We start from the raw sequence: 15,332 nt of genomic DNA, 5'->3' as shown, positions 1-15,332 counted from the left end.
TAGGAGTAAATTTAACAATACAAATGTCCCTCAGTTGATGAATGGGTAAATAAAATGTGTTCTATCTCTACAGTGAAATATTATTTGACCATATAAAAAGAATGAAGTACAGATTCATGCTATAATTTGGATGAATTTTGAACACATTTTGCTAAGTTAAAAAATCCAGTGAAAAGGGCCATATATTGTATGTTTCAAATGATATGAAATGTCCAGAAAAGGCAAATTCATAGAAATGGAAGGTGAATTAATGTTTGCCTGGGTCTGGGATAGGAAGCAAGGATAGACTGCAAATGGGCACAGAGGATCTTTTTGAGGTGTTGCAAAATTTCTAAAATTGAATAGAATGTATAAATTGTGGTAATAGTTGCATAACTTTCTAATTTTTATCTAAAATTATTTAATTTTACACTTAAGTAAATTTTGTGTTATCCTATTTTACGTTTATGTTATTTTATGACTCAATCCCATAACCATGAGACCATGACCTGAGCCGAAATCATGAGTCTGAGTCTGGGGGTGCCTGGGTGGCTCAGTTGGTTAAGCGTCTGACTCTTGATTTCAGCTCAGGTCATGATTTCACAGTTTTTTGGTTCGAGCTCTGTGTTGGGCTTTGTGCTGACGGTAAGGAGCCTGCTTGGGATTCTCTCTCTCTCTCTCTCTCTCTCTCTCTCTGTCTCTCTCCCTATCTCTTTCTGCCCCTACCCTGTGTTCACTCTCTCTCTCTCTCTCTCAAAATAAATAAACTTAAAAAAATTTAAAAAGAATGAAAAAAAAAAAGAAGAAATCAAGAGTCAGACTCTTAATCATCTGAGTCGCCCAGGCACCCCCTGGTTTTTTTCTAATGTATCAGTATCTTTGTTGAGATTGAAAGACAGAGAAAAAGAGAGTTTTTTCTTTCCTATTGGCACAAAACATAAAACAAACAATGCATACAAGAATTTGTGCAACATATTTTTAAAATGTTGTCTTGGGAAGGCTTTAAAGAATGAGAAGACATGACAATTTAAAATTCTCATTTTATCATTTCCCTGCTTTTATATCTTGAAAATTTATTATCTTTTAATCAGAAAAACAACTGTAACTTATAAGCTTAAAAGATGAACATATATTCTTTAAAAATGACACTCAAATTATGACGAATCTATAAAATAGACTAAGTTTAAAATAACAATTTTTCTATAAAATTAAAATTTAGAAGTTTATAGATCCAAATATTATCTTAATTATGTGACCATTGATGATGTATATTTTCTTAATTTTTAGCATCTTTTAAAATTATTATTGACCAGTTTTTTTTAAGTAAAATGGTTCTGAAAAGAGCCCATTGCATTTTATTGTGCATGCACACACGCACACACGTTTAGGAGAGGGCAATTTTCCATAGGCTGGAGAACGTTCTTAGGCAAGGTTGGTGGAACTTTCTGTGCACTCAAGAAGGTCTGCATACAGGCATGGTGGCTATAGCTGGGTGATGATCTAGGATCTAATTTCTTTCCAACTAGCAATGCTGGCCACAGTTCTGCCCTGAACACATGGTTGTATTTTCTACTTTTTTGGAGGTAAATTGTGAGAGAGAGGTTTAATGTTTAAAATGCTTCTTACTGAAAAATATGGAGCATGGTTAAGACCTACCCGTCTTCTACAAGACCAGATTCTAGTCCCTGAGGCAGTAATGACTGGTAGAGACAGTATGTTCACCTGCTGTGATTGCAGAAAAATCAGGGTTCCCATTTTGGGTTCACAACTTCCTAGTCATGTGACTAATTTCATATACTGGATAAGCTGGTTTTTTTTTTTTAAGTTTATTTATTTTTAAATTTTTTTTTTTCAACATTTTTTATTTTTGGGACAGAGAGAGACAGAGCATGAACGGGGGAGGGGCAGAGAGAGAGGGAGACACAGAATCGGAAACAGGCTCCAGGCTCCGAGCCATCAGCCCAGAGCCTGACGCGGGGCTCGAACTCACGGACCGCGAGATCGTGACCTGGCTGAAGTTGGACGCTTAACCGACTGCGCCACCCAGGCGCCCCTAAGTTTATTTATTTTTAGAGAGAGGGCAGGGGAAGGGCAGAGGGAGAGGGAGAAAGAGTGAATCCCGAGCAGACTCTGCAGTGTCAGTGCAGAGCCCAACACACGGCTTAAACTCATGAACTGAGAAATCATGACCTGAGCCGAAATCAAGGGTCAGACGCTTAACTGACTGAGCCACCCAGGCAACCCTGGATAAACTGTTTTATACTACATCTCTTTTCTCTGACTTTATTAATCTGAGTATAGAATGTAGTAATATGGTTGGGATGTCTTCATCACTCTTATTTAAAATTCATTTTCTTAATCTTAGCTTCACATTATCCTAAGAGACCTAACTCCTAGCATCATTTTTTAAGGTGTATGAATTTTAGCATTACATTCCATATCAGTTATCTATTGTCATAATAATGCTGCTTTAAAAAAAACCGAACAGACCTCAGTGACATATCAATAACCATTTAGAATATGAGTGTGCAGGTGAGCATTTTAGTGTGGATTCAACTGGGCAGTTTTCCTGATTATGGCTGGGTTCACTTGCATGTGTGTGTTGTCTGGCTGTTGGCTGATTTGGACAGTCCTCATTTCAGAAACCTAGGATTTTCCGGCTCTGGTGCATTTGTCTTTTATATTCCATTAACTTAGCCTTGGCATATTCTCATGGTGATGCCAAAGTGCAAGTATTAAGGCTGAAATGCAAAAGTGCTTTTTTAGATCTCTGATTGTGCCACCACAACTTACATCTCATTGGCCAATGCAATGAAATGGATAATCTTAAAATCAATGGATGAGAAAATACAGTTCATTTCTCAGTGGGAACTTCTATCATTAGGCAAAGGATGTAGAAACGAGACTATAATCAGGAAATCTATAGGAACAAGCAGTTATCTTGTACTAGATGCAATACATAGGAGAAAGTCTGGGTTAGACTAGAATTAAATGTGTAGCCAAACTGAATTCAGAAAAGGATCAGTAGTAATCAGATATACAGGCTCATTGTCTAGCTGCTACTGTTTTCCAAGAATGAAATATAGTGGTGTGGTTGCATGCCTGAGCTTTTTATTAGAAAATGTAAACATAAATTTACCATATGACTCACTAATTCCACACTTTTAGAAATTCTTTTAGAGTTTTAGAAAATATAAACTAGTCTATAGTAACCGAAATCATAACACCGGTTGCCTAAAGTGGGTAGAGGCAGTATTGACTGCATAGGGGCAAAAGGGAACTTTTGGGGTTGATGGAAATTTTCTCTATCTTAAATTTTGTGGTAGTTACATGGAGGTATATGTTTTCCAAAACTCAGTGAACTCTACACTTTGAATTAGTACAGTTTATTATACATAAATTTCACCTCAAAAACTGATAAAAATTTATCTCTATCCCCCTTTCTATTTTTCTTTCTCTTTGTCCAGAGAAAATGGTGATATACAGATAAGCATTACCTCCTAACTGAAGTTAGCTTTGTGACTTAAATATCCAGGGATTGAAAACAATCCAGTCAGTCAGGAAAGTAGTCACAACAGGTACATAGGAAGTACTCTCCAGCCCATGAAAACTTTCACCCTCATGTAAAGACAAGGCTATATGTGCATGTGTGTGTTAACAAAAACATGCTATTTTCAACTTTTTTTTCTGATTATAAAATTGCTTACTAAATAGTCAAATAAGATATTGAAAACTATCATGGAAATATATACTGTATCATTAGAAATTCCATCACAGAGAGATGGTCAGTGTTAAAATTCAGGTTTATATACTTGCAAATTTTTATTTTATTCAAGTACATATTCACATACTGTTTAAAAATGGTTCTTCTAGGGGTGCTTGGGTGGCTCAGTCAGTTAAGTGTCCGACTTTGGCTCAGGTCATGATCTCGCAGTTGACAAGATTGAGCCCTGTGTCTGGCTCTGTGCTGACACCTCGGAGCCTGGAGCCTGCTTTAGATTCTGTGACTCCCTTTCTCTCTGCCCCTCTGCTGCTTGCACTCTGTCTCTCTCTCTCTCTCAAAAATAAATAAGCATCAAAAAAATTTAAAAAATGGTTCTTCTAGAGAGGTAAACAGAATTTTTAAACATCTTCCCTTGTTCGTATGGGTCTAAATAATCTTTGGAAATTAGTTCAAAGGAATATAACCCCATATTTAAAAATTTTAATTTCAGTTATTTTTATGATTACAAAAGTAATACATACAGAAAATACTAGAAACATCTGTAAGATAAAAAGATTGAATTGTCCTGTCCTCTTACTCCATTACTGCTTCCTTTTTAAGCAGATTTGCCGGTAGTCTTCCAAAATATGTTTCATTTTATATTCTATGGCAATAGGGGCACCATTTTCTTTATACATGGATAGATATTTAGATAGATGTTATGGATAGATAGATAAGCAGATAATGATACCAATATTTATCATCTTTTGCTAAACAGTAAAATATCTTATTGTGGGCTATAACCTTTAGAAAGCCTTCCACAAGGCAAATATTTCACAAAAATAAGAATAAACAAATACCCATATTGTAAGAAAGTCCAAGTTTATATTCTTTTAAAAATACATAATAACTTTGCAACTTTCCTTCTCTACATGAATGAACAGCCTTGTCAAGTTTAGATTAAAAATATTTCAGAATGTATTCAGATGACACTAAATGAAAGTTTAAGTTGTAGCTATACAAGATACAACTATACTAACTTATAATTTATAGCTATACATTTAAAATTTATAACTATACAAATTTTCTCTTATGTTCTTCAGAAAATTTTCATAGTTATCTTCAAAGAGGTCTTGCCCATTTGGGAGTGTTATAAATATATAATAATTAAATGGCAAAGTGCCTTAAAATCATGAAATTTCCACAGATTAAAAGGAAAAGGAAAAGTTTAGACTTGTTTAACTTGCCCCAATTTTATAATATGTCCCAAATACAAAAACTTATTCCCATGTGGAGAGCCATCTCTCAATTCTTCATTGAACAAATAAATAATTTAGAAAACTTTTGCATCCATAAAGAAACCTTCAGGGCACTTTCCAAGAAACAACAAAAGTTGTAGAAAACAACATTTGTACTTGATAAAAAGCCTCATTTTATTTTTATTTGGATGGATTTTTAAAAATTCTGATGTGAACCCTTACCCATTCACAGACCATTTCCCCAGTAGAACTCATACTCCTACCTACAATGCAGCAATAAATTTTAATGAAAGATGCTTAAATATTCAGAAAACCACAATAGATTAGACTTCCACAAAGATCCTGTAATTGTAATTATTTCAGTAATGGTATATTGGATTAAAATGTAAGAGTATTTTCCATAATTATCAACCTTGAGGTAAAGGTACTAGGCAAGTGATTGTTTCATCACATACAGAGATCCTTTAATTGTGTTCAAAAACAAGGTATTGCCCATGCTTCCAGGAGGTTCTTCCATTATTATTTGCACTATCTTTTGTCATTTAAAAAATCTGGAAAGAAGCAAGAAATCCATAAAGAGGGAATGAATACATCTATGGTCTATTCCAAAAATAGAATAGTATGTATCCATCAAAAAGAATGAGTAGCCAAAGTATGGAAAGAGCCCAAATGTCCATCGATGGATCAATGGTTGAAGAAGATGTGGTATATATATATACAATGGAGTGTCACTTGGCAATCAAAAAAAGTGAAATATTGCCATTTGCAACTACGTGGGTGGAACTAGAGGGTATTATGCTAAGCAAAATTAGTCACTAGTCAGAGAAAGACAAATATCATATGACTTCATTCATATGAAGACTTTAAGACACAGAACAGATGAACACAAGGGAAGGGAAGCAAAAATAATATAAAAACTGGGAGGAGGACAAAACATAAGAGACTCTTAAATATGGAGAACAAACAGAGGGTTACTGGAGGGGTTGTGGGAGGGGGGATGGGCTAAATAGGTAAGGGGCATTAAGGAACCTACTCTTGAAATCATTTTTGCACTATATGCTAACTTGGAAGTAAGTTAAAAAATAAAATTAAATTAAAAAAAAAAGAATGAGTAGGATCTAAATGCATTACAATGGATTGGAAAAAAATAATTTATAGGCCTAAATTTCTGTAATAATATAATTGTTTAACATCTACTTTTATGTGGCAAATGATATTAATTTTTTTCTATTAAGATATAACTATAAATACATGCATAGGAGGGTATGCACAAATGTAACAAAAGAGTTACAAATAAAGGCAGTTGGGACTAGCATGGATGCAAGTAGTGAATTGGGACATTATTATCATATAATATTGTAAATTTTCAGAAGTCATTTATGTTTTAACTATGTAATTAAATATTAATTCTTAAAAGAGGATAAAAATACAAATCATTGATATTAGGAATGAAACTATGCATATAATTATAGAGTCAGAAACCATAGAGAGGATGACTTCTGTTTTTAACCTTAACAAATAAAGAGATTGGAAGACATCACTCCCATCCTTACAGTAAGAAAAAACTGGACAAACTGAAAATCAGTAATTTTCCTTGACTCATCAGATAACTGGTGTCATAGGAGAAAATACCACACTAGGAGAAAGCCACATTCTGAGATAAATAGCATGTAAGATACGCTTACTTGGAACAGAAGCATCTGGATGCTATAAGCAGTAAGACCACTTATTCACCAGTAAATTTAATGAATTGCTGGAGGCTGAATGTGAACTAACATGAGAGTGAGAAAATCCCTGGGGCTGCAATCATAGAAGGTTCCACACATTTTCATGAGCTTTTCTTTCAGGAACCCTACCAGGTTCCCTATCATGTTCTCCTGTGTGGAGCCTTAGCTGTAGCAGGCAGAAGGAAAAAGTTAATTAAGAAAACCTCCCAGGTTTTTCTCCATAACATAAGCTTGCTTTCCAGCAGAAAGACTCACCAGAGGGGCGCCTGGGTGGCGCAGTCGGTTAAGCGTCCGACTTCAGCCAGGTCACGATCTCGCGGTCTGTGAGTTCGAGCCCCGCGTCAGGCTCTGGGCTGACGGCTCGGAGCCTGGAGCCTGTTTCCGATTCTGTGTCTCTCTCTCTCTCTCTCTCTCTCTCTCTCTCTGCCCCTCCCCCGTTCATGCTCTGTCTCTCTCTGTCCCAAAAATAAATAAAAAAACGTTGAAAAAAAAAAAAGACTCACCAGAGTGAATTAGAAGTTTATTCCACCTGGGGGAAGGGAATTCTCTGTTCTAAACCTCTTCAGCCTTTCTGTCTTCCTTTTTAACCTAAGGGGGAGAAAAACATAGTCAATAGAAACCAGGGCTCTATGGAAGTAGATTGGAGCCATTGAGCCAAGGAAAACAGCAGAAACAAGGGCAAAAACAAAACAAAACAAAACCCCCCAAAAACAAAACACAAAACAAAACAAAAAAGCCATATCCCCGAAGGAAAGACAGAAACACGTGTGCAAACCATACTTTTGAGACACAGGCCTACTAAAAGAATGAGACTTTATCACAGCAGCACTTTTAAAAGACACAAACTACCAAAACTCACTTAAGGAGAAATAGATAACTGTAAAAACCCTATATCTATTAAAATATTGAATTACTACTTAAAAAACTTTAAAGAAATTTTTTAATGTTTATTTATTTTTGAGAAAGAGAGACACAGAGTGTAAGCAGGGAAGGCGCAGAGAGAGAGGGAGACACAGAATCTGAAGCAGGCTCCAGTGTCTGAGCTATCAGCACAGAGCCCAATGCAGGGCTTGAACTCATGAACTGCTAGATCATGACCTGAGCGAAGTCAGATGCTTAACCAACTGGGCCACCCAGGCGCCCCAGAACCTTTAAAAAAGAGAAATCACCATTCTTATCTCAGATGGTTTTACTGGTAAATTCTACCAAACATTTAAGAAAGAAACAATACTCATTTTTCACAATCAATTCCAGAAAATAGAAGAGGGAACACTTTCCAACATATCTTATAAGTATCACCATAATACCAAAAATAAATACATTTAAAGAAAAACACAACAGACCAATATTTCATGGGATGCAAACAAATATCAACAATAACAGATTAGTGATTAAATCCAGCTAAATTTCAAAAGGATAATGTGTCATAACCAAGTGGGATTCATTTCAGAAACACAAAGCAGGTTTGGCATTTGTAAGTCAGTCAGTAATGAATTAATAGATTGAGAAAAAAAGTATATGATTATTTTAATAGATGCAGAAAAGGCATTTGACAAAACATAACACTCCAAAAACCAGGAATAGAGGAAATTTCCTCATGCTAATAAAAAGTATATTTTTAAAAACTCCAGTATTTGACATCATATTTAACAGAAAAAGACTGAAGTCTTTTCCCCAATGATTGGGAACAAGACAAGGATGTCTTCTCTCACCACTCATATTCAAAATCATACAGGAAGTCCTAGATAGTCCTATATAGTAAAATAAAATAAGAAAAAAATTAAAATTATGTAGACTGGAAAAGAAGAAAACTGTTCTTATTTACAGATGACATGAATGTCTATGTAGAAAACCAAAAGAATCTACAAAAAGAGTCCTGGAACTAATCACGTATAGCAGCAGTCACTGCTTACAAGTCAATACACAAAAGTCAACACAAAATACAACTAGCAACAATTACACCAAGAAATTTGAAAAAAAATAATCATTTTCAATAGCACTCAAAAATTTAAAATATATACATTTTACAAAATATGTATATGATTTATATGTGGAAAACTATAAAACACCGGTAAAAGAAATCAAAGAGATGAATAAATGGAAATATTTCATGTTTATAGATGGGAAGACTCAATATTGTTAAGAAGTCAATTCTTTCCATTTTGATCCACAGATTTAATGTGATCCCAATAGGCAAGAAGTGAAGGCTTGGATAAAGCATGTGATTATATATCAGAGTTGGAAACATCAGTATGAACTCATGTTTAGCTAAATATAGAGATGGGTAAATATAGAACTAACTATAGATATGTGTGTATACTTAGGTTAGCATATACACATATACTTCTAAGCCCTAACTGCTGAGAAGGCTTAGAAGCAATGACAATCCAGTAATAATGAGCACATCCAGAGGTGCCTGGGTGGCTCAGGGCATAATTGAGCCTTGCATCATGCTCTCTGCTGTCAGTGCAGAGCCCACTTCGGATCCTCTGTACCCCTCTTTCTCTGCCCCTCCCCTGTGCACGCTCTCTCAAAAAGAAATAAACATCAAAAAAAAAATGAGCACATCCAACACCCATATCTTCACTTCTAATGCCACTCTAATAAAAGAAACCAAGAGTCCTTAGAGAAATGGCTAATTGAGGGGATGGGTCAGGGAATGCAAAGATGAGCCTGTAATACCTTGTACCACCAAAAAGTTAAAAAGTGCTAAAAAAAAAAAAAAAAAAACCTATGGGGATATGTCAAAGGGACACAGGAGCTGACTGAAAGAGCTCCCAATGGCCAGATCTGGAACAATTTGATTAACAATATTAAAGATTAATATATAGGTAGAATAATCTAGACAATGTGATAGGTAGAGAGATCTGTGGAGAATAGAGAACCCAGAAATAGACTCATACAAATATGCCTGATTCCTAACAAAGGTACAAAAATATTTCAATGGAAGGATGTCTTCTCAACAGATGATGTTGGAGCAATTGGACACACATATGCAACAACAACAATAATAAAAACCTCAAACTAAAATTTATACCTTATACACAAATTAACTCCATGTAAAATGCAAAACTACAAAACCTGAAACAAAGGAGAGAGTTTTTGGGATATAGCTCTGGGCAAAGAGGCCTTAGAGTAGGTACCACAAGCAAAGGGAAAATGAATTAGCAGAACCTAATTAAAATGTAAAACTATTGCTCTGCAAAAGACCTTGTTCAGAAGATGAAATATAAGCTACAGACAGGGATAAATTATTTGCAACCTCATATTTAACAAAGGACTAGTATCAAGACTATATAAAGAACTCTCAAAACAGCAAATACACTAAAAAGTATAGCTAGAAAATGGACAAAAGACATGAAGAGGCATTTCACCAAAAGGTTTGTACAGATGGCAAATAAGCACTTGAAAAGATGTTAAACATCATTGGCTAATCAGGAAATGCAAATTAAAACCACAATGAGATATCACTGCACATCTATAAGTACAGTTAAAATTAAAAAAAAACTGTGATATCATGAAATACTGGTGGTAATACAGAGAGAAACTTCATCACTGAGATATTGCTAGTAGGAATGTAAAATGGTTCAGCCACTCTAGAAAACAATTTGGCAGCTTCTTATCAAACTAAACATGCAACTGCCATATGATCCAGTAGTTGTACTCCTAAGCATTTATGTCATAGAAATGTAAATCTAAGTTTACACAAAAATTTGTACATCAATGTCCATTATAACTTTATTTTTAATAGCCCCAAATTAGAAGCAACCCAGATGTTCCTTGGTGGGTGAATGGTTTAACAAACTGATACTATTCAGTAATGAATAGTAACAAACTTATTGATACATGTAATAATCTGGATGAATCTTCAGAGAATTATGATGAGTGAAAAAAGTTAATCCTAAAAAGTTACATATATACAGTTCTGCCTGTGTAACTTTAACATCACATATCAAAGACTGTGAAACCCTAGTTTTACTGGAGAAAAATATCCCTCTTAAATTTTCACATTGTGTTAGCAGAATGGTAAGTACAATATTTGTAAATCCATTTGACACTATAATAAATTGAACTTGTAAATCCATTTGACACTATAACAAATTGAACTGAAATTTTCTAATTCAAAAAAAGAGAAAACACTTGAAATGAAGGAATTCTAGAAATGGAGAGCTGGTTAGTAGTTGTCAGGGGTTAAGGGTAACAGTGGAGTAGGGAGAGGGTAATAGATGTGGCTATGAAAGGACAGCTTCGGGGATCCTTGTGATAATAAAACTGTTCTGCATCTTGACTATAATAGTAGATATATCAATCCAAGCCTGTGATATAGTGTATTGAACTAAATACACACAATTGGATATATGTAAAACTGGTGAATTTTGAATAAATTAATAAATTGCATCAATGTAAATTTCCTGTTTGTGATATTCTTCTACAGTTGTGCAAATTGTTACCATTGAGGGAAACTGGGTGAAGGGTACAGGGGATCTTACTGTGTTATTTCTTATAACTATACATAAATTTACAATTACCTCAAAAAGTAATTGAAAATATTCAAAAAACCATGATAAACAGATAAAGATATATTGGCAGTTGCAAACAAAAGTAAATCAAGTGTTAACTAACTTAATACCAGAAGGTAGCACATTTGTAAAAAGATTAGTCTTGCAAAGGACTTGGAAGGATATTTCATTATGATAAAAGGAAAGTATTCATTCTGAAACATTGATATACCTAAGTTTTAAATCTATAAAACGAATCTGATAGAACTACAGAGGTTATTTTTTTTTAATTTTTTTTTCAACGTTTTTTATTTATTTTTGGGACAGAGAGAGACAGAGCATGAACGGGGGAGGGGCAGAGAGAGAGGGAGACACAGAATCGGAAACAGGCTCCAGGCTCGAGCCATCAGCCCAGAGCCTGACGCGGGGCTCGAACTCACGGACCGCGAGATCGTGACCTGGCTGAAGTCGGACGCTTAACCGACTACGCCACCCAGGCGCCCCTACAGAGGTTATTTTTAAATTACAAATGGAATTGGAGAACTGAAACCAAAGGTTAATAAAATTAAGGACTTTTTAAATGGGTAAAATGGTGGATTAAACACAGGAAATATAAATGACCGAACTGGAAGTTAAGCCACAGTAGAATATATGCAGATAAATCAAAAAGAGAAAAACTTTTAAAAAAAGCAACAAAGAGCAAATGAGACTTGTGGAACACAGTGAAAACAGTTAACAGATGTGAAACTGGAGTTATAAAAAGGAAGAAAGAATTGGCAACAGTTGAGGATAAAATGGCCTAGAATTTTCTGTAAGTAATGAAAATAAAAAAAGTCACAGATTAAGAAGAGATACAAACCCCAAGCTAAATAAATACAAAGAAAACTGCAACTAGGTACATCATAGTGAAAATGCAGAAAACCAAACAAAAAACTGTAAAAGTGATTAGAATAAAAAACTACATGTAGGGCGCCTGGGTGGCGCAGTCGGTTAAGCGTCCGACTTCAGCCAGGTCACGATCTCACGGTCCGTGAGTTCGAGCCCCGCGTCAGGCTCTGGGCTGATGGCTCGGAGCCTGGAGCCTGTTTCTGATTCTGTGTCTCCCTCTCTCTGCCCCTCCCCCGTTCATGCTCTGTCTCTCTCTGTCCCAAAAATAAATAAAAAACGTTGAAAAAAAAAAAAAGTTTAAAAAAAAAAAAATTAAAAAAAAAAAAAACTACATGTATATCATGCCCAGTCAGGAAATAAAAAACCACAACAGTTATTTAAACATATTTTAATAGTTACCTCATTTAATAATTACTATAAGATTAAAAATTCTAAAAGGGAACAATGAGGTAACACAGATATAAGAACAGTAGGAGAGAGATGGCAGAGTATGAGCACCCTAAGCTCACCTTGTCCCATGGATACAACTAGGTAACACCCGTATCAGTGTAAATAACTCAGGAAATGACCTGAAGACTGGAAGAACAAACTCCACAACTAAAGGCAGGGAAGAGGCCACCTTGAAGAATGTAGAAGGGGTGAAGGAGTGATCTGGGAGCAAAATGGACTCCTTTGATCCTTCCCCACCTTAGTAGCCATCCAAGGTGGGGAGGGAGTTGGTGGTACAGGGAAGGGCAGAAAACAGACTTTCACACCAGGGAGCCCAGGAACAGGGAAGATGAATCTCTGTAATATTTGCCTTTGAAAGTGAGAGTGGCTGAATTTCATGAGTTCCTAAAACCAGCAAGAGTTAAAGCCTGGAATTTAAAAAACTGGAAGGTTTGGCTCTTGGAGAACCCCAAAGCTTTAGGAACTGTACCCTGCCCTTAAAGAGATAGCGCAACAAACAGCTTATGCAGATACTGTGCAGAGCCAGCAGTTTGGAAAACAATGGGGACAGACATGAAGGTGAATGATTTGCTCATCTCAGAGCATGGCTCAGAGACACAGGGATCATGAGAAGACCCTTCCAGGAATGAAGGAGCTGGCAAGCACCATTTCCCTCCCCAGCTCCCCAGCATAAACAAAGGCCATCTGTGAGAACCATCATAGCACCAACACTCTTTACCTAATTTGCTTACAACAAGCCCCAACCCCTGTGCTTCCACGGATCCACTCTTCATAGTCATACTCATCTGAGTCTCTACACTGTGGGTCCCCTCCCTCAGAAGACGAGGGAAAACCTCAGAAGCACCACGTCTCCTGATCCACACCTATTGTGGGATCTCAGTTCTGGCAGCAGTGGCAGTGGGTCTCATTTTGTAAGCAGACCATCACACACCTTGTTTAAAACGTGCCCGACCACTACTGGGAACCAAACACTGCACACATTAGGCAAAGAGAGCCTCTGCAGAATTGAACTGAAGGAAAAAGATGTTAAGAGTCAACAGCAGAGTACATGCAATGTACATAGGAGATACTTACTGAAGCACCAGTGGGAATGGAAGGCAATGCACTGCAGGGCACTCCAGGACCTCTTCATAAGACTTATCATTAAGAGCAAGAGAAGTAGCTGACTTTCTCAGAACGCATATAAAGACACAGAAAATCAGACAAAATGAGGAGATTAGAAACATCTCCCAAATGAAAGAACAGGACCAAAACACAGCAAGAGACAAAAGTGAAAGAGACATAAATAATATGTTGCATAGAGAATTTAAAGTAATGATCATGAAAATACTCCCTGGACTAGAGAAAAGAAAGGAAGACATCAGTAAAACCCTTAACACAGAAATAAAATAGAACCAATCAGAGATTAAGAATAATCTTTGATAAGATTATATTATAGTAATCTTATACTATACTTAATTATATTAATTATATTATTTAATTTTATATATAATTATATATAATATATAATTATAATATAATTTAATATTATATTAATTAATTATATTATAACTATACTTAATTATATTATAATAATCTTTGATATTGATAAATAATCTTATTTATCAATAAATAAAATAAAAAATATATTTAATGTAATAAGTAACAGGTTAGATGAAACAGAGGAATGAATTAATGACTTGGAAGACAGACTAATTGAAAGTAACCAAGCTGAGCAAAGGAGAGGAAAGAGAAATATGCTGATTGAAAATAGTCTTACAGAAAACATTGACTTCATCTTGCATAATAACATCCACAATATAGGGATCTCAGTCAGAAGAACAGAGAGATAAGAGGGCAGAAAATTTATTGAAGAAATAAATTTGAAAACTTCCCTAATCTGGGAAAGGAAATAGAGATCCATATCTAGGAGGCAGAGAAAGTCCCTCCCAAAATTCAACTCAAGGAAGTCCACACCAAGATACATAGTAATTAAAATGACAAAAGCAGCAATAAAGAGAAAAAATTAAAAGCAGCAAGAGAAGACAGTTGCGTACAGCAAGAGAGGACTATTACATACAAGAAACCCTATGAGGATGGAGTTTTGGAGGAAGATGACAGCATAGGAGGACGCTGGGCTCACCGCGTCCTGCTGACCACTTAGATTCCACCCACATCTGCCTAAATAACCCAGAAAACTGCCAGAAGACAGGCAGAATGGACTCTCCGGAGCCAAGTGTAGATGAGAGGCCCATGGAAGAGGGTAGGAAGGGCGGAGAGGCAGTGTGCGCTACACGGACTGGCAGGAGGGAGCCGGGGCGGTGGAGGGGCAGCCCGCCTGGCAAGGCAGAGCCCCCGAGTCTGGCTTGCAAAAGCGGAGGGGCAGACGTAGTGTGTTCTGACAGCCAGCGGGACTTAACATCTGGAATGTTATAAGTCAACAGCTCTGCTCCAAGAGCAGGAGGGCTAGAGGACAACGGAAGGGAGAGTTGTTGAGCCCTGGAGGACAGAGCTCAGCTTGGTGGGGAACAAAGGCACTCGCCAACGCCATCTCCCTCGCCCATCCCCCAGCCAAAATCCCAAAGGGAACCAGTTCACATCAGGGAACTTGCTTGCATATCACAAATACCCAACACCGTGAGTCTGCCCCTCCTGCCCCTGTGCACCTTGCAGATCGACCCCAGCTAATATGCCAGATCCCACCAAAACAGCACCACAAGCCTGGCAGTGTGCAAGTAGCCCAGACAGGGGCCACACCACTCCACAGTGAGTCCTGCCCCTCGGAGAGGGGAAGATAAGGTACACACCAGTCTGACTGTGGCCCCAGCGGTGGGCTGGGGGCAGACAT

The 15,332-nt window shown here is 36.6% G+C and overlaps 1 protein-coding gene across 4 annotated transcripts in view; it reads right to left on the bottom strand.

Annotated features, from left to right (window-relative positions):
* Positions 1–15,332, bottom strand: part of LOC131502264 (small ubiquitin-related modifier 2-like) — a 165,616-nt gene that overhangs the window by 52,130 nt on the left and 98,154 nt on the right. For all 4 annotated transcript variants that reach the window (XM_058712945.1, XM_058712942.1, XM_058712946.1 and 1 more), the window contains one exon: positions 7,172–7,256. The gene's annotated coding sequence lies outside the window, so the exon portion shown is untranslated. The remainder of the gene's footprint in view (positions 1–7,171; positions 7,257–15,332) is intronic.

This window comes from Neofelis nebulosa, chromosome X (assembly GCF_028018385.1).
Source record: "Neofelis nebulosa isolate mNeoNeb1 chromosome X, mNeoNeb1.pri, whole genome shotgun sequence".
NCBI lineage: Eukaryota > Metazoa > Chordata > Mammalia > Carnivora > Felidae > Neofelis > Neofelis nebulosa.
Note: the sequence above shows the minus strand (reverse complement) of the source record. Positions and strands in the feature narration are given on the sequence as shown.